We start from the raw sequence: 26762 nt of genomic DNA, 5'->3' as shown, positions 1-26762 counted from the left end.
TTTCCTGACTGCACACCTAGTAATGTAAGCCATATAAATATGAATAGAATATCCTCCACTGAGTTATGAGTATGTCTAGTGAACTGAATTATTTTGAATGAAGGGTTTTAAGTAGTATGTCAGATTTTATCAAATGACCAAAATTTGCTTATGACAACTAATGATAATTTTGAAACATTTGATATCCTTAGGAAACCATATAGAAGTAAAAATAAATAATACTAGAAATTAAGAAGTAGATTAGAAATAATTATCGGAGGCCTAAGAAAAGAATCTAAGGTAGAAATTACTATGACTTATCTATCCTGGAAGGCAAATGTAGTAAGCGTTTTAGGTGACTTACCCTACTTTTGTGACTCAAAATTCAGTGTATGCATACAGTTGCCCAGTATTGCCAAACACAATGAACGTGTGAAAACGGAACAGAATGAAAATGTTGAAATATATATATGATCCCAAGGTAATGGCAGTAAAATTCATCTCCATTAAACTTTCAAACTACAGTTCAGAGCCCTGAACAACAGACACTTCTTTTCCAGAGTTCATCAGACATGCACAAATATTTTTACCCCTGGGAGTCTCTTGCGTGAAGTGGGAATACACACATGTTCTCCTGCCATTGTCTCCAGAGAATGGGGAGTTCCGCGGAGCTGGCTTTATTTATTGTAGAAACATCAACAGGAGCACGAGTGCGTAATTAGGAATGAAAGTACCTATTAATATTAGTCACGGCTTACAGGGTAGCAGTTGTTATCTACATCCTTCACATTAAAACAACCACAAAATTAAGTTGATTTCATGCTGCTGTGTCCACATACTCACTCATTCCAGGAATATGTATGGAGGGCCACTGGATGCCAGACTCAAGGTCAACCTTCAGGAAGCGTACAGTCTAGCGATGGCGACAAGCAAGTTGACATTGCAACACAGTATGCTGACGGTGTGATAAAGTGTGCGAGCGCCCGGGTCAGGGAGCTTAGCGTCCATGCTTCCTTCACATGTGCACCACCAGACTGGAGAGGCACAGCCTGGTCCGTGACTGTTGATAGTCATGTGCTGGCAGGTGCCAGGGAGCACGGTCGCCTGGGAGCAGCTGCCTATTTGGGGAGAAGTCCATCTGCACTGACAGGCGATACCACTCGCTGTCACCATCATTCACTCTGTGATCCTTCTCCCTGAATGGTGGGACTCTTACCTGCCTTCCTGTTTGTGTGTTTATGTGCAAAGATGCCATGAGACCACACACAGTGACTCCACCACGAAACACGTGTGCTGTGGTCGTCTTCATGCAGGAAATACACCAATTCTGAAAATGAAGGAGCAACGTGGGACTTGTAAGTCCACTAATTTTAGGCTTCACTTAAATGCACAACACAGAAGGGGCGCCTGGGTGGCTCAGTCGGTTAAGCATCCGACTTTGGCTCAGGTCATCATCACCTCACCGTCCTTGGGTTTGAACCCACGTCGGGTTCTGTGCTGACAGCTTAGAGTCTGCAGCCTGTTCCAGATTCTGTGTCTCCCTCTCCCTCTGCCTTTCCCTCACGTGTGCTCTGTGTCTCTCTGTTTCTCAAAAATGAATAGATGTTAAAAGAATTTTTTGAAAAATGAGCAACACAGAGAAGGGTGCATCTTTGTCCTAAGTGAGACATGGCTTCCTTGCCTTTCTTTCTTTCTTTCTTTCTTTCTTTCTTTCTTTCCTTCTTTGGTGTGTGTGTGTGTGTGTGTGAGAGAGAGAGAGAGAGAGAGAGAGAGAGAGAGAGAGAGAGAGAGAGAGAGAGAGAGAGAGAGAGAGAGAGAGAGAGAGAGAGAGAGAGAGAGAGAGAGAGAGAGAGAGAGAGAGAGAGAGAGAGAGAGACTGGAGCTTAGAGCTGGGTGCGGTGGTGCTTGCTTTGTCCCTTTACTTCCAGAGTAAGACTAACTGACGGGCTCTGTAAGTTCCAACTCAAGATATCTTTTGACTGCGACCCCAGTGTGGGTGTCCAAGAATGGAACACAGATGCATAACAAGCCCTGGAGCTGAGTGACATTTGATAAAAAGTACCATTTGTTTCACATGACGGTGATGTTTTCCGGATCACGAAGACACTTAGCACGGTGACGGACTGCCACGCGGTATCACCTACTGCTCGATTTCAAGCGACCTCTGTGGGATTTTTATGCAAGTTGATGTTTTCTTTTACTCAGTTCTGCGACAAAAAGTAAAAGGATTCAGAGTGTTTGACATCATGGAGTATTCTAGGATTGAAATATTAAATGACTTTAGGAGAAACGTGCGACTTTTATGCTGGAAAGCGTGACACCTTAGAAGCCTCTCTGTTGCCGTAAGCAGCCCCCTGACATGAAATAATAGTGTGGCATATACAGTGTCTATTTCCATGCCAAGCATGATGCTCTAGCTGGAAGTACAATGCGGAAGGGCAGTCAGCAGACGGAAAGTAAATAGGGGTGTTATGCAAAGGTGTTTGATACCCTTTGATTAACCCTGACGGTGTTTGGCCAGTCTGTCACCTGAATTGTGTGACTAATCCAGACTCTGACTCAATAGATGGAGAAAGACTAACCTGCTCACAAAACACCCATTTCATGGGTGAGAAGCCCTCCGGATCACCGCTCCAGCTTCCTTTCCGATGATTCGATGGATTGCACAATCCACGAGCTCCATCTCAGATTATGTTTTCCTTTTATTTTCTTCTTTTTCTCTGATTTTCCAGGACACGTGTCATTCTTTTCTTAAAACTGTAGTGGTTGCTGCTTAGTATTTATTTACTGAAAGAAGCTGAAAACTTGATGTTTGCACAAAAACCCGCACACGGATGTTTCCAGAAGGTGTATTCACCATTGCCAAAACCTGGAAGCAACCAAGATGTCTTTAAGTAGATAAATGAAAACACAGACCACGGTCCATCCAGACAATGGAATACTATTCAGCACTAAAAAGAAATGAGCTATCAAGCCATGAATAGACATGGAGAAAATGTAAACGCATATTACTAAGTGAAATATATATAATCTGAAAAGCTTACACAGTGTATGATTCCAACTGAGTAACTTTCTAGAAAAGGCAAAACTATGTACAGTAAAAATGTTAGTGGTCACCGGGAACTAGAGAGAAGGAGAGATGAACAGATAGAGCACAGGGGATTTTTAGGATAGTGAAAATACCCTGTATGATACTATAATGGTGGATATATGTCATGATGAATTTGTCCAAACCCACAGAATATACAACACCAAGATTGACCCCTGATGTCAGCTAGGAACCTTGGGTGATGATGATGCATCAGTGTGGGCTCCTCAGTCACTTGTAACGAATGTATCACTCTTGGTGGGGATGTGGATACTGGGGAGGCTGTGGATACATGTCGGAGGGCATATGGCAAATCTCTGTACCTTTCCCTCAGTTTTGCTGTGAACCTAAAACCACTTTGGAGAAAAATGACTATAATGTCATATATGAGGCTAACACTGGCTTTATTTTAGGATTGAGAATGTGGCACAATGCTCTGGGTGTTCCAGTGAAAATTTTCTGTTCAGGCCTCATATTCAATAGTATTGGTGAGCTGCCCCTGCTCTGTGTTGCCCACTCCCCCCAGACACCTTCCAGAACCCCCCATTACCACACAGGCTTTGAACCACCAGTTTATTGAGAAGGCTGTCTGGAGGATAAACAGCCAAAGTTTAGGTCAGTACTGAAACCTTCATACCCAGACCCAGTATCGGAATGTGTAGAAGCTGATAACACAGATGGGAAGTCAATCACAGCAGGTCCTCATTCGTCACGAGGGTGGGAGGCTATTTATGGGAGTTAAGGTGTTCCGTGAGCAGAACTTGGGCATGACTAGTGCTCAGTTAAGCATCACAACTGTCTGGTTTAATTCTTCTGCAAATGCCCACCTCCCGCTCACTGGCTGTTTAGCAATTCTAGCTGCGCCCTCTGCCCATCCTCTGCCTATGGGCTGCCAGCTTCTTTGACTATGTACAGTCAGGGTCTATCCTCCTGACTTCCCCTGGCTCATCTTCTGTTTCCATACTGATGAAGATCAGGAAACGAAATAATCAGCTGGGCTCAAGAGACTGCTGGCCTCCCATCCAAGTACTGTCTGGATACTTCATCCAAGTACTGAAAATGAATCAGACTTGAGCTTAGTCTTTGTGACATAACAGAGGCCGGCCACTACCCAGATGGAGGAGGTTGAGGGGGAGAGGTACGGGTACTGCTGTCATCGGTGTTTATTTACTAATTTCCTGTTAGGTACTATGTAAAACTGGGGGCCTAATATCGAAGATTAAGAGTTTTTCTGTAATAAAAAGTAAATAAGGACAATGAAAAAGAAATTTCCAGCTAGGTAGTGGGGAAATTAACTATCTCACACTTCGCTTAATACATGCACATGTTTTCAAACAGGTTTAATAGATTTTACTTCCAAATTTGGTAAATTATCAGGGTCGTACGTCACTCGATATCATTTTGTAGGTGATGAGATCAATAAGATGCCCCGTCTTAATGTTACTTGTATACAATACTAAAGCATTTAAATGGGACCACAACCCATCGCTAAGTGGCACCAAATAATCCTTTCCATGTGGCCAGAGTTATTTTAACAAATGAATAAATAAACTTTACAAAATAATCTTGGCCAGCAATCTCAACAATTTCACTAACACCACAGAAGTTCTGCGAAGCCGATGGTGAGAGCTCACAGACACAATGGCATCATAAAGTCATAAAAGACTTGCTGTTTTCGTGGCTGATTCATTTCATAACCAATAATTAAAAGATTAGGTAATTCCATATTGTCACTGATGTGGGTTGCCTCCCCAGCCCCACCCTGAGGTTTTAGGCTTTGTATAACACTGAGTCATCTGAGGGATCAAGGATCCAAATCTCTCTGAATCGTAAGGCGTTAAAGGATTTACCGATGAGTTCATTGCAAGGACTTATTTTAAATTTAAACTAAATTTTAGAGCCGTTGATGACATCTTTTCCCCAATCTACTCAGTGGACACCTGGAGTAATGTGCAAAGTGTCCTGAGATGAGGCGAGGGACAAGTTCTCAGGAAAGGTCTTTGCAAAGATTTTTGGAATGACACTGATGGTTTTTCAATGCTACCAAACTTACTATTGAAAGAGTATGAAACCAAAACTATAGGAAATTGGGAGCTATCAAAAGTTATTCAGTGGAAATAAGATCAGAGCCTTATTTTTGGAAGATGGCGCTATCATCAGGTGGCTGGATGTTTTTCTTTATTTTTTTTTCTGTACCCTGTAATCTTCCCTGCATGACAATTCCTTATAGACCTTAAACTGACCACCTTCCTAGCCTCCCAAACCAAGACAATATCATTTGGCCCATTTGTTCTAGCTCATATTTTTTGTTCTAGGAATTACCTCTCATCACATCTTAGTACTCCATGAACTCTCCACTATTCTGAGATTATCTTTTACTCCAACACAAATTTACAAATAGAAAGCAGCTCTATTTCCATTTCGATTGCTCCGGTCTCAGCCGAAGACACCTAAGATTTCAGGTACATTAGTCTCTTTAGCAAGAGTAGCCATTTTCATTTATATAAATTTAGCTCATTTTCGCTCATTTCTTGTGTTTTTAAAAAGCACATTGCCTTGAGAATATGTGAACAAAATTATACTCAATGCAATTCTCCCGTTACATGTAAATTTTAACTTACATACATAGCACTGGATCCTGTTCGTGTCTCTGGGTGAATTGTTGGAAAGAGAAACCAAGACTATTTCAAGAAACAATTTTAAGAATACAAAAATCCAAGTAATATATTCTAGCTTGTAACGACACAAAACTATGCTTACCTGCTAACGGACAGTCAATTTATTTCCCCTCCCATCCCCACTTTTAACACTATGGTATCTCTCCATTGACCATGAAAAATACATCTTCAGTGAATTTCTTCTTTTTTCCTACACTTTTTGTTCCCCTTTTTGGGTCTCCTCCTTGGGGATTTGTTAGACAACTTTAAATAGTTTGATTACTGATTTTTATGGGGTATACACACTATCAATGTATTTATTCTTCCTATCTGTGGCTCGTTATCTTTACTATGGAACATTTGGTCAAATATTTAACATAGTATGTATTTTATCGATCGAAGGATTGCCTTCATGATTCAGGATTTGCTGTGAATAATTCTTCTTCCATATGGACAGAAAGAGACTTTTCTGTATTTTCCTCTACTTTTTTTCAGTGTTGCTTTTCACATTAGGTGGAATTTATTTTTTAATATTATCTATGCTGTGCACATGAATATCAGGTTTCCAGTAACATTTACTGAGTGAGAAGCAAATCTTTATTTATTTTTTTAGCGGACATAAAAGTTACAGAGAAAATCATCACTTTCTAGCCATTGTTTTCTGAGAGTGGCATTTCACACACAGGCCAGAGAGTTGATAGTTTGTACTGTTTACCATTTTTCCATGAACTAGATTATCATAGCTCCTCACACATTTTTTTTCAGAGAAAGAGTAAACTGAACTGATTTAATTTCTGACTGTTAGTTCTTGACGGCCTGAATGATTGTATTAGTCAAGCTTTCCAAGTAACAGGACAGAGAACCAAAATGGTTGAAAACTATTCTAAGTAAATACCGTGGGACACATTTAGGGAAAAGGCTAGAATAATCTCAAAATGGAAATCCCTAAGGCACAAAATACAAACCACTCACATGCATATAAAGTGAGAGCTTAGAGACTCTGAGATATGCCGAGACTTTGACATTCCGGAACTAGTTAAGACTCTGCAACAATACAGTAGAATGTGGGTTTGTAATGAGCTCATGCCTGGGTCTCTGTGACCCAGATACGCTGAAGAGGAAAGACCCTTCTATTTCCGTCACACAGCCCCCGGTCATACAATACTTAATCCCTTTCGCAAAGTGCTTCAGCCTGGTATTTTGTAATGAATTTTACCTGTTCACTACCAAAACTCAGCAAAAGAAACAGAAATTATAACTGAATATTACAGAGTGATCTGCATTTTTAAAAACTGTACATGTGTGAGTGAATATGATATATACCGTATACTTTTATACGATATGTTTATTGTATACATGCATTATAATATTTTGTATATATGCATATGCACCCAAAAAACTATACAGGCAAATAAGACAAAATATTATCAGATATTTGTTCCTTGACAGTGGGAATTTGAGTGGTTGGCTTGGTCTCGTTTTCTGTTGTTATACCTTTGGTATTTCCCAAATTTTGTTCAATAAACTCGTCTTTTACAATGATAAAAAGCTACTTGTTTGGAGGCTGGAAAGTAAAAGAACAGACAAGAAGCCTTCATCTGAAAGTTGTGAATGTTAGCAAATGTCTGAAGTCAAATGGTTTCCAGGACTCCAAGCAGAAGCCGAGCTCCCCAAATCAGAGAAACGTGGACACCTCTGCCCCCTACTGTCCACCTTTAGTAAGTGTCCGGTGATCCTCAACCCGCTGTTAGCAAGCATCTCCTGTGGTGGAGACTGTTGTGTGTGAAATCACAAGCCCTGAGCTTATTCCTCAGAAAGTCTGAGAATGGGGAAACTCACTCATACACTGTGGGCAGCGTGGGCGTAGAATGAGGGAATACCTTGACCAGAGCTAATGGAATAAACGAGCAAAATGTGGACATCACATGTAAAAACACAAACAGAAAGGAAACCAGATCTCTTTCAATTTCTAAAAATATATTAGAATATTTTAAAAAGAATAGGTATCAGATTATTATGTATTAAAATAGCATATATTTTAACATGCTAGTTAATGCTTAGTATATATTACTAATGTTAATATGTTAACACATTTAACATATTAGTAATGTTAATTTATGACATAAACTTTTATAGTAAATAGGTACTTTATATGCTTTTATACACTTTTATAAAGACTCTGTATACTTTGAGGTTTTTTCTTTTTTTTTCTTTTAATTCCGGTATAATTCACATACAGTGTTATATTAGTTTCAGGTGCACAATGCAGTGATTCAACAATTCCACACATTACTCAGTGCATCAAAATAAGTGTGCTCTTAATCCCCTTCACCTACTTTACCCACCCCCGTACCCTCCTCTCTGGTAACCATCAGTTTGTTCTCTGTAGTTAAGTGTCTGTGTTTTGGTTTGCCTCTTTTTTCCTTTTTCTTTGTTTTGTTTCCCAAATTCCACATATGCATGAAATCATTTGGTATTTGCCTTTCTCTGACTTATTGGGCTTAGATAAAACCCTCTAGATCCACTCATGTCCTGCAAATGGCAGGATTTCATTCTTTTTATGGCTGAATAATACTCCATTATATATATATACACCACATCTTCTTTATCCATTCATCCGTGGACACTTGGGTTACTCTCATAATTTCTTTCTTGCAAATAATGCTGCAATAAACATAGGGGTGCATGTATCCCTCTGAATTAGTGTCTTTGTATTCTTTGGGTAAATACCTAGTAGTGGGATTGCTGGATCATAGGCTAATTCTATTTTTAACTTTTTGAAGAACCTCCATACTGTCTTCCACAATGGCTGAACCAGTGTGCATTCCCACCAACAGTGCACAACAGTTCCTTTTTCTCCACATCCATGCCAGCACCTGTTGTTTCTTGTGTTTTTGGTTTTAGCCATTCTGACAGATATGCAGCAACATCTCACTGCAGTTTTGATTTGTATTTCCCTGACGATGAGTGATGTTGAGCACCTTTTCATATATCTGTCTGCCATGTGTGTGCCTTTGGAAAAGTGTCTGTTCATGTCTTCTGCCCATTTTTAATTGGATCATTCATTTCTTGGTCATTGAAATGTAAGTTCTTTATATATCCTGGATACTAACTCTTTATCAGATAGGTCATTTGCAAATATCTTCTCCCATTCCACAAGTTGTCTTCTAGTTTTATTGGTTGTTTCCTTTACTGTGCAGAAGCTTTTTATTTTGATGAAGTCCCAATAGTTCATTTTTTGCTTTTGTTTCTCTTGCCTTAGAAGACATATATCTAGAAAGATGTTAAAGATGTTGTCAGATTACTGCCGGTACTCTCTTCTCGGATTTTCATGGTTTCAGGTCTCACATTGAGGTTTTTAATCCATTTTGAGTTTATTTTGTATAGGATGTAAGAAAATGATCCTGTTTCATTCTGCTGCATGTACCTCTTCAGTTTTCCCAACACCCTTTGTTGAAGAGAGGGGCTTTTTCCCCTTGCATATTCTTTTCTCCTTTGTCAAAGATTATTTGACCGTATAATTATGAATTTATTTCTAGGCTTTTTAGTCTGTTTTATTGATCTATGCATCCGTTTTTGTGCCAGTACCATGCTGTTTTGATTACTACAGTTTTATAATATAACTTGAAATCTGGAATCTTGATGCCACAAGCTCTGTTTTTCTTTTTCAGGATTGTTTTGGATATTTGAGACCTTTTGTGGTTCCATAGACATTTTAGGATTGTTTGTTCCAGTTCTGTGAAAAATGCTGTTGGTATTTTGATAGGGGTTACACTAAATCTGTAGATTGCTTTGGGTAGTATAACACTTTAACAATATTTGCTCTTCCAATCCATGAATATGGAATGTCTTTCTATTTCTTTGTGTCTTTTTAAGTTTCTTTTAGTGTTTTATAGTTTTCAGAGTACTTTATGTACTTTAATACACCTCAGTATATTCTACATACTTCCTACATATATTTTTATAGTATTCTACTTTTCAATGCATGTATATGTTTGTGTGTATATAGTTTTATATATGTACAGTATATAGTACCGCATGTATATACACATACACAATACAGTATACAGAGTACACACACACACACACACACACACACACACACACAGACTTTTACAAATTATTTTGCACTTGTCAGGGTTTTGTGTGACTTTTTTTATAAAGAGCCTAAACTGACAACCATCTGCATTTTAACTCTACAGCTGGTAAAAGCCTTTCCTCATTTTGAAGTTATCTGAAGTTCTAATTTGTTTTAGAAGTTGACTCATCCAGGGGCGCCTGGGTGGCTTAGTCGGTTAAGCATCCGACTTTCGCTTAAGTCATGATCTCGCGGTTCATGGGTTCGAGCCCCGCGTCGGGCTCTGTGCTGACTGCCAGCTCAGAGCCTGGAGCCTGTTTCAGTCTGTGACTTCTCTCTCTCTGACCCTCCCCTGCTCACACTGTCTCTCTCTCTCTCCTAGAAATAAATAAAACATTAAAAAAAAAATTAAAAAAAAAAAAAAAAGAAGTTGACTCATCCAAGGGTTTTGCTGTTGTTGTTGTTGTTATCTTTTGTGAAATTCAGCATTTCCTCAGAGGTAGGTTTGACATGACGAATTCTCTAGATCTACAAGCAGTTTATTTACAGTCAGCAAAAGACAGTGGAATCAAATTCCTTTCTCAACTCTTGCCACCGAATTCAGTTACACGTGCTGGTTTGGAGGGAAAATGTAGACAATGTGATAAGTACAGTGCTTTGGTTAGCCCTAATCAAGTTAAAACAGCCACATCAGTAGTCACAGTGGCTGACCCAAGGAGGCCAAGAAGAAAACAAAGGGGAAATCTGTTTGAAAGCAAACCTACTTTACTTTATTTCCTGATTGCAGATTCTAGTCTATGGTGCACACCTAAGTCAAGTCTTAATGCTTTGGTGGCTGTTGCATTATGTTGTGCGATTTTATCTGTTAAATATTGAAATTTGGTTCAGGCTTTTTTCTACCATAGTCTCAAATCTGCTTATAATTTTTTAACATGTATTTATTTTTGAGAGGCAGAGAGAGACAGAGCACAAGTGGAAGAGGGACAGAGAGAGAGGGAGACACAAAATCCGAAGCAGGCTCCAGGCTCTGGGCTGGACAGAGCACAGAGCCCAACGCAAGACTCAAACCCACGAACCATGAGATCACGACCTGAGCTGAAGTTGGACACTTAACCGACTGAGCCACCCAGGCGTCCCTCAAATCTGCTTTAAAAACTTGGGATAACTGCATCAAAAATGAGATACATCATATATGATTCAGGAATGTACTGGATTAGGGTTTGTGATACTCAGAAGCAGGAATTTGTCATTTCTAAATATAAACATTGATTCTTTTTCATGGAATGCCACCCCGGATTTGAATCTGTCTGTCCGCCCCGAGCGTGTAAGCTACTGTGGGAAAGTCCCTTCAGGATCCTGCAGGATGGACCAGCAGGTCATATTTGCCTTGGTTGAGGCTCCGTCACTCATGGGACAATGTGAGGGTCCAATGAGATAATTATATGAAAGGCCGTGAAATGAGCAAAGCTCTGTATAAGCACCCGGTGCTAATAATGCCTTGCTGCTATTAAAATTAAGGAATTAAGAATGATATGGGGATTTCAGTATCCTTTTCAGCCCTGGCCAATTAAATTCTGCAGAATCATGACAATGTTCATCTGATGACAATGCTGATATTGTGTACATATTAATGGAGAAAGTTTCACAAGCTCTGCATTAATTTTCCCTCCATGCAGCGGACTTCACAGCAAACTTGACCAAAAACACGTCCTACATATTAACTCACAGTCTACCAACTGTTCTGTCATGTCAGTGGGGGAGAATACGTTCTAGGAGACCAAAAACGTGGTTTTGCTTCTGAACAAAACAGAATATTTACTTTCACTTGGACAATAACTTTGATTTTTGTAATCTACGAGCCATAGTCAGGCAGTCTTTGTTCTCAAGCTAAACAGCTAATAAACAACCAGATAAATTCAGGAAGTAGACCGAGCTCACAAAGGGTTTTACTGAAGAGAGTTTAGTGGGGGACTCGCTTTGCAGAGAGGGCCTGTTTATGGAGCGTTCAGTCCGTTAAGTGTCCAGCTTCAGCTCAGGTCATGATCTTGTAGGCTAGGAGTTCAAGCCCCACGTCAGGCTCTGTGCTGACGGCCCAGAGCCTGGAGCCTGCTTCAGATTCTGTGTCTCCCTCTCTCTCTTCCACTACCCCACTCGCATTCTGCCTCTCTCTCTCACACACACAAAAATAAGTAAATATTAAAACAAACAAACAAAGGGGCCTGTTGATACCCTCTTCAGTCTGTTGCTGGCCACCAGCTGCCCCCGAATGGGAGAGAGTGGCATAACCTCGCAGGCCAGGGGCTATTGGCTGTGACAATTCCTTACAGCAGAAATGACAGTGGCCTGCGCTGCAGTGGGGGTGCAGTGTGCCGGCTGTGAAAGGATCTCAATGCCCCTCCTGCAGGTGATGACGTGACCAGGGACCGGCAGCGGCAGGAAGCCCCAGCCACCCTGAGGCCTGAAGGGACAAGATGTGTTTCTAGCGGACGGTGGCCACTGTCAGAATGTGGTGCCACAGGGCGTCGGGAGGGAATCAACACCCCAACACCCCAGCTGCCCATCACCCGCCCCGGCCTCCAGGGCTAACCCTGCAGGAGCCTGGGGGCACGGGACCCCGGGCAACACAGTAGGCACGGATGGGCGTCACTGCCCACAGATCAGTAGGAAAGGGCGGAGGGTGAATAGATGCCCCCGAAGGCCGGTGACAGAAGACACAGCCCACCCGCGATGGGTTGTTTTTAGGCGGCAAGAAGTCAGGAGTAAATGGAGCCTGTGTGCCTTGCATCGTGCAGCTTCCTTGATGGGTCCCCTTCTCTCTGCCCTCCCCCGCCGACCTCCTCCTTTCTTCCTCCTCACGCTTTCCCTTCCTTCCCTCCTACCTCCTCCAGCCCCACGGACCCGGGGTGACCACCGAGAATGAGCAGGCGCGGGGCTGCGCTGGACCCTATTAACAGAGAGAAAGTTTGGGGGGGGGGGTCACTCAAGTCTAGGAGCTGCAGCCCCGTTCAGGAGCCAAACTGGGCACCAAACGGCAGAGCAGGCTGAGTGACTCAACGTACAGAAGTCACACTGTGGCAACTAAGCTGCTCTACGTGTTGAAAAGCAAGCAGATTTTGTCTCTGTTCCCCTTGAGAGCACACAGAGCTTTGCCAAAGTAGCCGAGAAAGCGTTTATGCAATATCTCCTCTGCAGTGACTTAACCAAAGGCGTAGGCCAGATAGACTTAGAAAGTCACTTCAGGCTCTGTGTCTGGCGGTGGTGACACAGTTCCCTGGGACCGTAACAGGAATCAGTCACCCTGGCAGGAACCTGTCCCACTCTGTGGCCAGTGCGCGGCTAAGCGGTCCCTGCAGCAGAGGTGATCAGCCCGGGTCGGCACGGGCATCTTCCAGCCTTTGTCTTTCTCCATTTCTGTTCTCTAGCTTCTCAGAAAGAACTAGTCTTCGGCGTGCGTGTGGAAGGACTCTCAGGGTGGCATCTCAGAGCAATACCCCAGCTCAGCTCCCAGGGCACTTAGGGGCTTTGTCCCACGTGTTGCCTCCGTGGGCTCCTCTCCCAGGAACCTCGCCAGCCACAAAGGACGCATGGGGGTTAGGGACTGCATGACCGGCCAATGCGATTACATGTGTCCCGTGTCCTCTTTTAACTGTGAGCTTGTGACTCGCAGACTCAGAACGGTCCAGCCCATAACGCTGCCTCCCCTAACGCGGTTTCCAGAGCACCTTCCTCCAGCCCGGGCCCTGGGCCCCCAGTGTCCCCTTTGCAGCCACACAGCTCCAACCTCATCCGTCTCTGGCCGACATGGACATTCTCTCTCCGGTCTCACTTTGTTTGCCTGCTTTGGTGCCTTTGAAGCCCAACACACGGAGCAAATTGACGTGTGGACTTCTCCGAGAACAGAGTCCGTGCGGAGAGCACGGCCGAGTGAGCTTCCGTCCATGTATCAGCCCCATTCATATGTGAGTTACTGTCTCCACCACAGCGCAGTCTCCGTGCCCCTCCAAGGCGTGGACCCGCACACGCACGCAAAGAGATGCTCATTGTGCGCGAGTATAGCTTTCTGTAACTCCCACTGTGTCTTAGAAAACTGTCTTATCCAGGGGAAAAAAAGTCATTTTACAATAACAACGTGCTAAAGTATGGCAAGTCTTAATTATATTTTCATAGCAATAGTTCCTTAATTTGTCACACGTGAATTTTAATAACCAAAAACTTCTGAAAGGTGACCTGAGAAGCCAATCTGAAAAGACTACCCAGGTATGATCCACCTCTATGACATTCTGGAAAAAAGCACAGCTATGGAAACAGTAAAAAGATAGTGGTTTTCAGGGTTTGGGGGAGGTGGGGATAAACAGGCAGAGCCCAGAGGACTTTTTAGGGCAGTGAAAACACTCCGTATGGTATCGTAACGGTACACACATGCCATCATACAGGTGTCCTGACCCATAGAATGGGACTGCTAACGGGAACTGTGGACTCTGGATGATGACAATGCATCTGTGCACACTCATCCTTGGTAACAAATGTGCCATCAAGTAGGGGTGTTGATAGTGGAGCGGAGACTGTGGTGGGACGTAGGGGACAGTGTGTGTGGGAAATCTCTGTTCTTTCTGCTCCATTTTGCTGTGACTCTAAAACTGCTCTAAAAAAATAAATAATAAAGTCTTGGGATGCCTCGGGAGGCTCAGTCGGCTAAGCGTCCGATTTCGGCTCAGGTCACGATCTCACAGTTTGTGAGTTCGAGCCCTGCATCAGGCTCTGTGCTGACAGCTCAGAGCTTGGAGCCTCTTTCAGATTCTTTGTGAGTGTGTCTGTCGCTCTGCCCCTTCCCCCAGTCACACTCTGTGTCCCTCTCTCTCTCTCTCAAAAATAAACATTAAAAAAATAAACACATGAGATAAAATTTAAGAAGTCTTTTTTTAAAAAGGTTAACCTGAAGCACTCTTTTTCAGGAAAAGCTTGAATGAACTCATTCAGCATCATTGAAAACACCTTTCTGTTTAAGAATGGCACAAATAAACATGTTTTTACCACAATGACGTTAACCGCCCCCCACAGAAGCCTAGCCAGCCTGGCTTCTATCTCTTCCTCCCTCACATTCACGAGCCCTGTCCGGGCTTCCTGGATGTTCACACTCCCTGGACACACACATCCCCAGCCCGGCCGAGGACAGCCAGCACACGGGGCTCTCCCAAGGTCCTTGTCACATTGTGTTCTCGTCCGTGTTTCCTTTTTTTCTGTCCAACTCAAAATCAGTCAGGAGTGGCAAGGGCAAAGTCACCACGGTGAGCAAACACTGGGCAGGCATTTCTCCCAGCGGCTGTTTGCAGATACAGGCATGAGTCATGGGAACCTGGTCCCCAGGGATTCCCCGCCTCTGACTCAGGGTGCGGCTCAGTTTCGGGCCCCCGGTGATGTCAGCTGATCCGGTCACAGAAGTCCTCAAACAGACGCTGGGTCCATTCAGTGTCCAGTCAGAGATTCCGAAAGCACGGCCAAGTAAATCCAGGCTGCACAGAAAGAGCACTGAGATAGAAACTCCTGGAAGCCCCGGGTCAGCGGGGCTCCCGGCTTTCCCAGAGCTTTCCGTCAATATTCTGTTTGTCACTGCAGGACAGAGCATCCGCTGACTGGGCCGGGTTTCACGGGGTGCATGCAGCCTCCTGGTGGGTCTTTAAATGCCCCTTCAGGAATCTTCCAGAGGCTTAGACCTGTTTCTGTTCATAACAACCTCTCCACGTGTCTTGGGATTTTCTACAAACAGAGATGAAGCTTCTGTATGTTAACATATTTGCATCTGTGAGTTGAAGTGTCTTTTTATAAGAGTAACGTGAAGGGGCGCCTGGGTGGCTCCGTCAGTTAAGCGTCCGACTTCAGCTCAGGTCATGGTCTCACGGTTCATGAGTTGAAGCCCCATGTGGGACTCTGTGCTGACAGCTCGGAGCCCGGAGCCTGCTTCAGATTCTGTGTCTCCCTCTCTCTCTGCCCCTTTCCTGCTTATACTCTCTCTCTCAAAAATAAATAACCATTAAAAAAAATTTTTAAAATAAAAGAGTAATGTGATGATACGAACAGTCTCACGACATGGAAACTGCTAGGTATGAAAGGTTCTTCAGCCCATTCAAAGAAGGGAAGCATTAAAAATAAAGCTGAGGGAACATTTCATTCACTACAATGAAACCACATAGTGGCTTCATTTTTTTTTTTTAAGCCAATAGGAGAAACGTTCTCGCCAAGTGTTTAAATTAATGGACACTTTTCTTAGCTGGAGTTCTTTCTCCCTTCTGTGTGTTTGGGAAGTAATTTAAGAATGGGGATCAGGAGACGGGGACCTCCTCCATCAATGGTGTATTATGGTATCTTGAATAGGACCCTCACATGCTCTGTTCTTTGCTTTCCTCATACATAAAATGAGAACAGAAGCGTCGAGTCTAGCTGAAAAGGTTGTTGCAAGGATGAAATGAGGTAATGTGAACAGTATGTAAAGAATTGCCCAAATATGTCAAATCCTGTTATGATTAAGGCTGGAAACTCTCGGTGTGATTTCATGACTACCACATAAATGAGTGGGAATTAAAGACTCACTGTCTTCACTAAGCCAGTGTATTTTAAAACAAGCGATTATATAACGAACTCCGTTTTGGGTTTTGTGACCAAATCAAGGTTGCTTGAAATACAGGATACGAGTGCTTGTAATTCTCCTGTGGAAACAGTTCCTGTGTATAGTCCATTTCTAGCCGTAAGTGCACCTGTTAAATATATATATGTAGTGTGTGTGTGTGAGTGTGTGTGTGTGTGTGTGTGTGTGTGTGTGTGTGAGATAGAGAGAGAGAGATGAGGTATGCTTCTCTATTTCATGGTTGTGCCTTTTTTTTCTCATACATTTTTACAAATGAGATTGAAATTCACATTTTCAAAGTGTACACGTCAGTGGGTTTCAGCGTACGTATTCACGAAGCAGTATATTCATCACCACCATGTACATCCCAAATATTTTCACACCAGAGAACAGAAATCCCGTAGCCACTAGCAGAGTGCCCTTTTCTCCCCTCCCCTCAGGCCCTGGGAAGCCCTGATCTAGACAAATCTCTGTAGATTTGTCTTTTCTACAAATTCTACACATTTGTGAATTTTCTCATTTTTTCTTCTATTGCTGATTTCGACTACCATTCCACTGTGATCAGAGTTGATATCTCACCCTTTCAGTATTTACAACTTTAAAAAGAGTCTCATTTCGGGCTCCTGGATGGCTCAAGTGGTTAAGCATCTGACTCTTGATTTCAGCTCAGGTCATGATCTCATGGTTTGTGAGTTCAAGCCACGCGTCAGGCTCTGCGCTGACAGTGTGGAGCTTGCTTGGGATTCTCTCCCTCTCTCTCTCTCAAAATAAATAAATAAACTTTTCTTAAAAAAATAGTCTCATTCTACAATGTATCCTATGATCTATTCTGGAGAATGTTCCATCTGTTCTTTAGAAAACTGTATTCTGCTGATGTTGAATAGAGTTCTGCAGACACCCATGGGCCCCACCCTAAACCAGCAGGACCTCATTGTGACTTAGGTAGTTCCATCTGTAAAGACTCTTTTTTCAGATAAGCTCATGTTCTGAAGCTCTTGACGGTTATGGGTGTGACGGTGGACGGGCATCATCAAACCGAGAATAAGCACTTCTGTGAATGGCACCTCTGCCTTCTAAACACAGTATCCCGGCTTCCTTGGGAAAGGTCTTTGTTCACAGCTTTTATTCCATTGTATAGGTCACACCTTCTTATTTCTTTGCACATACAGCAATTTTTGTTAAAAATGGGAATTTTAAATAATGTAATATCAACACCAGAAATCAGATCCATACAGACGCACAATGTGTGTGGCTCTTTGTTAATGAACTTTCAGAACCGCTTCTGAAAGTCTGTGTCCTTTGTGCTTGGTTAGCTTCCTGGTCAGCTAATGATTTGAGAGAAATTTCCTGAAATGCCTGGAAGCCATACACCTCTCCGTCTCTGTTGACGGGCCCTGCGTGTTCAGGAATGCCTTCAAGACTCGGCCAGGTGTCTGAAAATTCTACCTCAGCCTCACCTTCCACTCGAGCAGAGTCTAGGGGTCAGCCAGGAGCGAGGGCTTCCACGACTTAGACCTTCCCTAAGCATGCACACAGCCCTGCATGAGCACAGCTCTGCCTGTGCACGTAGCCTTCTGGATGCCCACGAACGTGCCGGGGCTTTATAGACCCCACAAGATATCTTCTCCTCCAGCTTTTCCTTGTAGCCATTTTGGTTGGCCTCGTGTTGGGCGCATTGTCACCAACCACCAAAGGCCGTTGAGAAACGAAAATGATGCCTGATCAATTTCAACAAATGCCCTCCACAGAGCTGCTGCTCTGCGCCATCTCTGAGTCGGCTCAGATCAGGACGAGGCTGACGAGTGGGGTCTTCTGGGAACCTCGGCCGGTTAAAATAATGGCAGTCTGGGCCCTGGGCTTCTGCCATGGTGGCTGCCAGACTGTCTGTCTTCCCCAGGAGCGTGTGGCGTTTCCAAGGTGACCACAGCGCTGAGAGCAGAAAGGGGACGGGAAAAGTTCTGTTAAACTCCACAAAACTTGCTGTTCTTCCCAAGATTAAGCAGGTTTTTGTTTGCTTTTTTTTTTTTAAATAAACATTCCCTGGATCGTTGTCTTTGGTTAGTTTCCTGAGCTCTGAAAAAGTCTATTCTGATCGTTGTTCTCCTTGCTTTCATAGAGCAGAGGATCTTCAGGGGCCCTTCTTCCCTGACTCACTCTCACCTCCCATGGCCGTATCTTTTCAGACTCATCAGTAATCTCATGATGTTGAATTTATCAGAATCAGAGGAAACAGAGTACCTTGAAATGTGAAGTCCTCAATTGGACTCAACGGCACTAGCATCTTCTGGAAATACACTACAGAAACAAGCCCCATTCTTCACGCTGGGAGAGCTACATTTTTGGCAGTCGCTTTCTTAACTCTGTCGATCACAAGCAGAGCAAGCTAGTTCAGGTTCAACTGTAAAGGCAGAATTTCTCCCCTGGATAATGATTTACTAGGCACATAGAGTGGGCTATTCTTTTCTGCTTCCAGATTACACTTGCACCAAAATGACTTAGACTGGTCGTTTCTCACAATAGATTTCTCCATCTGTGAACTCCTCGCCAGTGCATTTCACTATGAGATTTCAAATTCGTGTTTTGTTAGCTTTTATTCTGATTGATCTTACTAGAATGCCCTATTCAAACAACCTTGTGGTTAAGATCCATTTAGTGTGGAATCAGAGGCATTATAAAATTCCATGGTTTGCTTTGGAAAATATAATGCATTTAAAATTTACAAACTGCGATGGGGCACCTGGGTGGCTCAGTTGGTTAAGCATCCAACTTTGGCTCAGGTCATGATCTCATGGTTCGTGGGTTTGAACCCTGTGTCGGCCTCTGTGCTGACAGCTCAGAGCCTGAAGCCTGCTTTGAATTCTGTCTCTCCCTATCTCTCTGCCCCTCCCTTTCTCATGCTCTCTCTCTCTCTCTCTCTCTCTCAAAATTAAATAAACATTAAAAACTTTTTAAAAAAATAAATAAATAAATGAAATTTACAAACTATAAATATAGGGAAAAGCATTGAAAAGCATTCTTTCATTTCTGGATACTATGCGTAGCATTTTCACACATATCATGTAATTTGCTATTTCCAACAATCTTTTGAAGAAGTTAATAGAATGGACTCCTATTTTACAAATTACAAAAAATGAAGATCTTAAACAAGATTTCCACAGTTACACAACCAGCAATTGCTAGAACCCAACTTCAAAGGCAATCTGTTTATTTTGTTTTTCACTGGGCTTTGGTTTGGGAAATATGCTAATGATAAATTCACCTCCTGATTATCGGAACTTCCACAAAGTTTAAAATAGTTTAAGGGATTTCTCCTTATATTTCTCTCTTTATATAAGAACATATATATAAAGTTTTTCTATTCTCCTTTTCAGATAGCAGCCAGAGGCAAAATCTTTGTTCTCAATACCACAGACTATAACTCAATACAGAATGTAATACTATTAGGAAAACATGAATCATAAATGAGTAACAGTGTTGCCTAGAGTTTTGAGGAAAATAATAGACTGATAGGCATTTTTATCAAAATATAGCCTGTTTACAATAAAAGCCTTAGCTACCTATTATTTTAATGCATGCTTTTAGCCATTTTAATTACATATTTGGATTTCAAAAATAACCCAGTAATAAAAATAATGTTCTAAACCACTAAGATTTTCTTGGAATGATTCAGCACTTGAGCATATGACACTTAACGCTCTTTCATGAGTCATTGTTTTTTTAATAACTTTTTAATGTTACCATACTTTCTTGTAGGGAAATTTAATTTTGCAAACAATTTTACAGCAATTGATGTTTTCAAAAGTTTTTCATTATTACATAAAAATTATATTTCAATTCTCTTTACACATCAGAATATGCAACAAGAAATACTATCACTCTCTCATGAAGCACATAGTCGTAATACACATTTGGTCGCCATTCTGGTTCATTCTCCCTTTCATCTCAGAGAGTCTCTTATGAATAGGGTAGTGATTCCACCGTCATACACATCCCCATTATATTTAGTGAGATCTGTAAACTCTGTGATTCAGGCTTGTCTGTCTAAAAGATCTAGAAATTTTTTTGCTCTGGTGGACTCAGAAAATAAGTCATCGTATCACATTCCAATGGCTTTGTCAAGCTGGGGCCATCTTTCCCGCTCGCTGATCAAGGAGTCTTTATCAAGGACTGTAACTCTTTCAATACTTTTCTATTTCTTTCAGTCTGTTGACCGCAGTGAAAATCTCCTAGGTGTATGGTAATCTCCTAGGTATGAAAAGAAGTATGTATTGTGTTTTGTGTTTTAATACCCACACCAGAAGAGAAGAGAGTAGTTCATTATCTTAAATGTATACAAGATTGGGAACTTCAAACAGACATTTGCCTAATGTCAAGACTCTTGAAGGAATGCTGCTTACAATAAGAATTCTAGAAATAGAAACACGCCCCAAATGGGGCCAGAAATACTATAAAGGAACTAGCCATTTGCATGGGGCTCTAGTTTTGGGGAAAAAATACTTTTTGTGAAAAATTAAATCCTAGTTTGATCTTCACACAGCTACATAGTACAAAGTAATATTATCAAAAAGTTGTGGGGGCGCCTGGGGGGCTCAGTCCGTTAAGCATCTGACTTCAGCTCAGGTCATGATCTCACAGTCCGCGGGTTTGATCCCCTCGTCAGACTCTGCACTGACAGCTCAGAGACTGCTTGGGATTCTCTCCCTCTCTCCCTCTCTCTCTCTCTCTCTCTGCCCCTCCCCCTACTCACAAATGCACACCTTCTCTCTCAAAATAAATAAACTTTAAAAAAAGGGCTGGTGGATCCCCAAAGTTGGTGAATCAAGAGAAACTATATCTTGGGTAGATGAAATCATTGGTGACACAAGCCAAAGAAAATGCAAAATCACTTTTTATGTGTTCCACTTCGGCCATGGCCACGGAAACTCCAGCCAGACCAATTTCCCCACAAATAACAGCTATAAACTTGGATAAATTTTTTAAAACCTGCCTGGAGGTGGCACAGAGTGAACAAAAGCAGGAAGATTCTAGCAGAGAATCAATTCAGAAGAAAGAATGGCCTGGGGTGATTTTCCTGTTTTTTGTAATGACTTAAACCTTAGAGTCAGGATGGCTCAGCACTGACAGGGTAAAACATGCATGGAAAATCCATGCTTTTTTGGCCTTCAGAAACACGGCATAGAGTCTGGAGTAACCACTGCCACTAGAAAGTGAGGAAGATACTCCCAAAAGCACAGAGCCAGAGAGGGGCGGAGCGCCATGGAAAAAGCTTGGCCCGCTGACTGGCTGATTTCGAACCGTGCAAACTCACAGCATTTCAAAATGAATTTTGAGCTGCACCGAAAAGGCAGTGTTTATCAGTCCAATATAATGAATTGCCTGCCCAAACGTAGGATATCAGCGCTCTGTGTAGGAACACAACAGAATTCAGAGTCTCTAAACCTTCAGAATCTTCGGGAAACAATACAGATTCAGCCAACAGATGAGGAAAGGACCACTAAACCCATTCTCAAGAGAAAAGACAATCGCCCATGGAAACCAATTCCCAAATGAACATATATTGGAATAAGCAGACAGGGTTCCGTTTTACCTATTTTAACTCAGCTCAGTGGCCTCAAAGAAAATATGCTCTCAATAAATAAAAGTACAAAAGTTTCATCAGAAAACCAGAAACTAAAAATGTCCCAATTTCAAGAATGAAAAACTCAGTATATGCAATAAATATGCCCTGATTGGCCTTCACAGCAGAATGGAGCTGACAAGGGAGGGATTCCATGAACTTAGAAACAGATCAATAGGCTTTTCCGTCCAAAGAGTAAAGAAAGATGTTTGAAAACTAAAGTGAACATAAACGTAACTGAGGTCCCACAGGCAGAGGAGAGAGAGACCGGGACATAAAAAATTATTGAAAAGAGTGGCTGAGGAGCACCTGGGCGGCTCAGTCAGTTAAGTGTCTGACTTCAGCTCAGGTCATGATCTCACGGTTCCTGAGTTCGAGCCCCATATCGGGCTCTGCACCAACAGTGTGGAGCCTGCTTGGGATTCCCTCTCTTTCTCCCTCTCNCAGATAGCATGCTCTAGAAACAGAGCCAAGGGTGCGACTGGAAAACCATGTTAAAGAGACGAGATGTGGGCTCGCAGACCCAGTCAACCTTCTCTGGCTGGCTATCCGGGGAGGAACAGTGTAGACTGCGCACACTTAAAAGTGCTGGTCTGTGACGTGCCAGGGAGATCGACAAGGTTTTCCAGAACTTTGTATCAGCAGAACCATGGCCATCGCGGCCTGACAGGGACAGACAGAGCCCCGATGACTCCCAGGGCAGGGCTGTAGACCCAGCTGCCAGAGAAGGCCCCAGGGACAGACCATCAAGCCACAGAGGATGATTCGCAGCCTTAACCTAGTGGAGCTCGCCTGGAGGGGTGGAGAACTTTCTCTAGACCAGGACCCTCCCCAATCCTCCGCCCCACCTTGCGGATGGAAGTGGCCATCCTNAAAAAAAAAGAAAAGAAGGGCTGAAAAATTCTCAGTTTGGTGAAGGCTCTAGTTTAGAGAATCAAGAGACTCGGTAAATCCCGAGATTGGGTGCGCACAAAATGAGTAAGCACATCATAGCCAAAATACTGAAAGCCAAAGGGGAAAAACATGTTTTGAAATAAGCCAGAGAAAAATGATACATTAGCCAGATGAAAAAAAAAACTGACTCAAATATATTCTGATTTCTTGTCAGAAATTTTGGAGTCAGGAGACAGAGGCACAACACAGTAAGTGCTGAAGGAGACAAAAAATAAATAAAACCCTGTCAAGCCACAGCTCTGCATCCAACAAACATAAAGGTAGAGAGCATCTCAGATAAAAGAAGACAAAGTGAGACAGTATTGACCTGTACCAGGAAGAACTTCAAATCTCCAGGAAAGAATGAAGGACAACAGAAAACGACGTGGTGGATTGCACAAAGTAGCCTAGGAAAATCCACAAAACAACTACCGAAACCCCAAATTTAATTTAAAAAGATCAGAAATCGATTGTGTTATTGCGTACAATCAGCAAACAATGGGAACTATAACAAAATAAAGCATGAAGGAGATACAGAAAGTGTACAAATGCCCCCAGCACAGGGCTCGTTGAACAACCAAGACAGCTGAAAATGAGCTTAAGAAATGAAGCCACAGGAAACAAATCTGCACGAGGAAAAGGGAACAGCAACAACAGACACAGGTCTCTGATGGAAATGGGGAGCGTGTCATCCACCCCTGGAAGAAAGGCCACCTTGTTGTAAAGCGGCAGAAACTTGGCCATGTTTGTGTCCTACCAGTGGGTGGAAAGTGCAGCTTGTAATCAGTGAACTTGGATATTGAGCTGAGATTTCCAACCTGATTTCTCCTTGCTTTTGGTACTAAAAATACTACAAAAAGGGAGAAATTGAGCCATGCGCTGCTAAGCGAAAAGAAACCAGCACTTGATGATTTGGAAAATTCTCAGTCTTTCCAGATAGCATGCTCTAGAAACAGAGCCAAGGGTGCGACTGGAAAACCATGTTAAAGAGACGAGCTGTGGGCTCGCAGACCCAGTCAACCTTCTCTGGCTGGCTATCCAGGGAGGAACAGTGTAGACTGCTCACACTTAAAAGTGCTGGTCTGTGACGTGCCAGGGAGATCGACAAGGTTTTCCAGAACTTTGTATCAGCAGAACCATGGCCATCGCGGCCTGACAGGGACAGACAGAGCCCAGATGACTCCCAGGGCAGGGCTGTAGACCCAGCTGCCAGAGAAGGCCCCAGGGACAGACCATCAAGCCACAGAGGATGATTCGCAGCCTTAACCTAGTGGAGCTCGCCTGGAGGGGTGGAGAACTTTCTCTAGACCAGGACCCTCCCCAATCCTCCGCCCCATCTTTGCTCTTTCCATTTATCCCTTGCANCCATCGCGGCCTGACAGGGACAGACAGAGCCCCGATGACTCCCAGGGCAGGGCTGTAGACCCAGCTGCCAGAGAAGGCCCCAGGGACAGACCATCAAGCCACAGAGGATGATTCGCAGCCTTAACCTAGTGGAGCTCGCCTGGAGGGGTGGAGAACTTTCTCTAGACCAGGACCCTCCCCAATCCTCCGCCCCACCTTGCGGATGGAAGTGGCCATCCTATGCCCGTCCCACCATAGTACTTTGGAAGCACATAACTTGTTTTCCAGCTCCACTGTTTTGTCGAGGGAAAGAAATTTGGGCCCAGAATGATCTGACCCAGAGTCCCACCCATACCTCATTTAGATCATTTGGAGAATGAGATTTGGAACTTTTTCCAAAGAGTAATATGTAGATGAGGTTTGGATTGAGGGTAAATACTGGCATGGCTTAAGACTTTGTATCCTCGCTGGGATCGGGTGAATGTATTTTGCACATGAGAGAACATGAATTTTGGGTTGCCGGGGGTTGGACTCTACTGGGTTGAACAGTGTCCCCCCGCCACCCTCTGAAATATTCTATGTCCACCTGGAACTTGTGAACATGACCTTATTTGGAAACAAGGTCTTCGCAGGTGTGATGAAGTCAACATGAGGTCACACTGGATTAGAGCAGTCCCTGCCCCAAGTGTCCTTATAGGGAGGAGGAAATTTGAACAGGGGCACACATGGGGAATAAAGCATGGGAAGCCAGAGGCAGAGATTGGAGTTATATTATCATGAACGAAGGGACACCAGAGATTACCAACAACCACCAGAAACCAAAGAGTCAGGGAACAGTCCATCCAGAAAGCACCTACCAGATCCTTGACTTCAGACTTCTGGCCTTCTGAACTGTGAGAGAATAAATTTATGTTTTAGGCACCTGGGTTGGCTCAGGTCATGATCTCACAGTTCGTGATTTCGAGCCCCAGGTCGGGCTCTGTGCTGGGAGCTTAGAGCCTAGAACCTTCTTCAGATTCTGTGCCTCCCTCTCTCTCTGCCCCTCCCCTGCTCGTGCTCTGTCAAATCTGTTTTTTTAATGTGTATATGTGGGTTTTTTTTATCATGCCAAATCTTATCGAATTCCTAACCGCTGCCTCCATGCCCTACTATAATAAGTATCCTAATTTTGGTATATCATTCTAGTCCATTTTTCAGATTTTTAACATAAATACATAAGTATTCATAATCGATTCACAGTATTTAATCGATTTAAAATATTTTCAGGGCGCCTGGGTGGCTCTATTGGTTAAGCGTCTTACTTTGGCTCAGGTAATGACCTTGCGGTCTGCGAGTTTGAGCCCCACGTTGGGCTCTGTGCTGACAGCTCTGATTTTTTTATTAATTTTCACACTCTAGAACTAAAAAATACATAGGAAAATGAAACCATTGACTGATTATACTTTTGAATCCTGGTGTTCTCCTCCCCTCCCTTCAGTCAGTAAAAGAGAAGTAACCAGTAGAAAGTGTGAATCATATTTAACACCCCCTCCCAAACCTGAATGCCTGGAACTTACTATCTGGTTAGGCTGCTTGATCTACCTGTATGTATAAATTCTAGTAACCGTGAAATTACAACCCCTTAGCTTTCCAAGTCCTCTTTCCTAATGGGAAGATCATTCATAAAGGTACATACTCACCCCAAATCCTGTTACGTATGAAATATTTTAATAGCTGATTTTCCTTTGTTTTATCACCTGGAATTAATTCAATGGCTTTTTTACAAACAGAGTTAACATTTTGTTTAGCCAATTTTATGTTGTTTCACAAAAAGATGAAGGAAATGCAGTGGGAGTGGGAACGAAAGAAGGGTAAAAGTGAAATGTAACCGAGTTTAATATTATAACTTATCACGAGGGAAGCACACAGCCTTGGGCAGTAAAAGCAGCAGAATGTGTCCATCTACGGACCCATATCCTTCACTTCGGTGGTGCCGTTGTGATCAGCAGATTTTAAAGACCTCACATAGGAAAAGAAATATGGGGAGAGAGTTGGCGGGAAGAGTTACAAGAGCAAGATTGTTTTCTTATTCTTTTTAATTTTCAAATCTTTAACTTGTTTAGTATTTCCTGCTTGTGGAGCCTGAACGGTTAAAATCGGGCTGCCGCTACTGGAGAATGAAATTACCGATTGTTAGGAAAGTCCTCAGCAGCCGGGACACAAATGTGAGCCTCAGAAGCTCCTTCCTCGGGTAGAAGTTCCCCCAGCGAGGACAGCCTTGCTGACCGCCACGTCCCTCCAGGGGCCTTACGTGACCCCATCTCTCTGAACACACAAGCACCTGAGTAACTGGGGACGGGGTTAGGTTGGGGAGCAGAAGCTTGGGTCCCCGTGCAGGGGCCATATGACCTGGGGCAGATCACCGCTGTCAGCCTAGTGTCCCCATCTGAGAGTAGAGACCCATCTCC

The 26762-nt window shown here is 43.0% G+C and overlaps 1 long non-coding RNA gene across 2 annotated transcripts; it reads right to left on the bottom strand.

Annotated features, from left to right (window-relative positions):
* Positions 1-673: 673 nt before the first annotated feature.
* Positions 674-2596, bottom strand: LOC144226936 (uncharacterized). 2 transcript variants are annotated; one of them, XR_013333786.1, is made up of 4 exons: positions 2562-2596; positions 2042-2186; positions 1196-1306; positions 674-1097 (listed from the first exon to the last, which is right to left on the bottom strand). It is a non-coding gene; the product is annotated as an uncharacterized LOC144226936 (long non-coding RNA). The 2 variants fall into 2 exon arrangements; XR_013333785.1 differs by having other exon boundaries at positions 674-1306.
* Between the last annotated feature and the right edge of the window lie 24166 nt (positions 2597-26762).

This window comes from Crocuta crocuta, unplaced genomic scaffold (genome assembly GCF_008692635.1).
Source record: "Crocuta crocuta isolate KB4526 unplaced genomic scaffold, BGI_CrCroc_1.0 scaffold32, whole genome shotgun sequence".
Lineage (NCBI taxonomy): Eukaryota > Metazoa > Chordata > Mammalia > Carnivora > Hyaenidae > Crocuta > Crocuta crocuta.
Note: the sequence above shows the minus strand (reverse complement) of the source record. Positions and strands in the feature narration are given on the sequence as shown.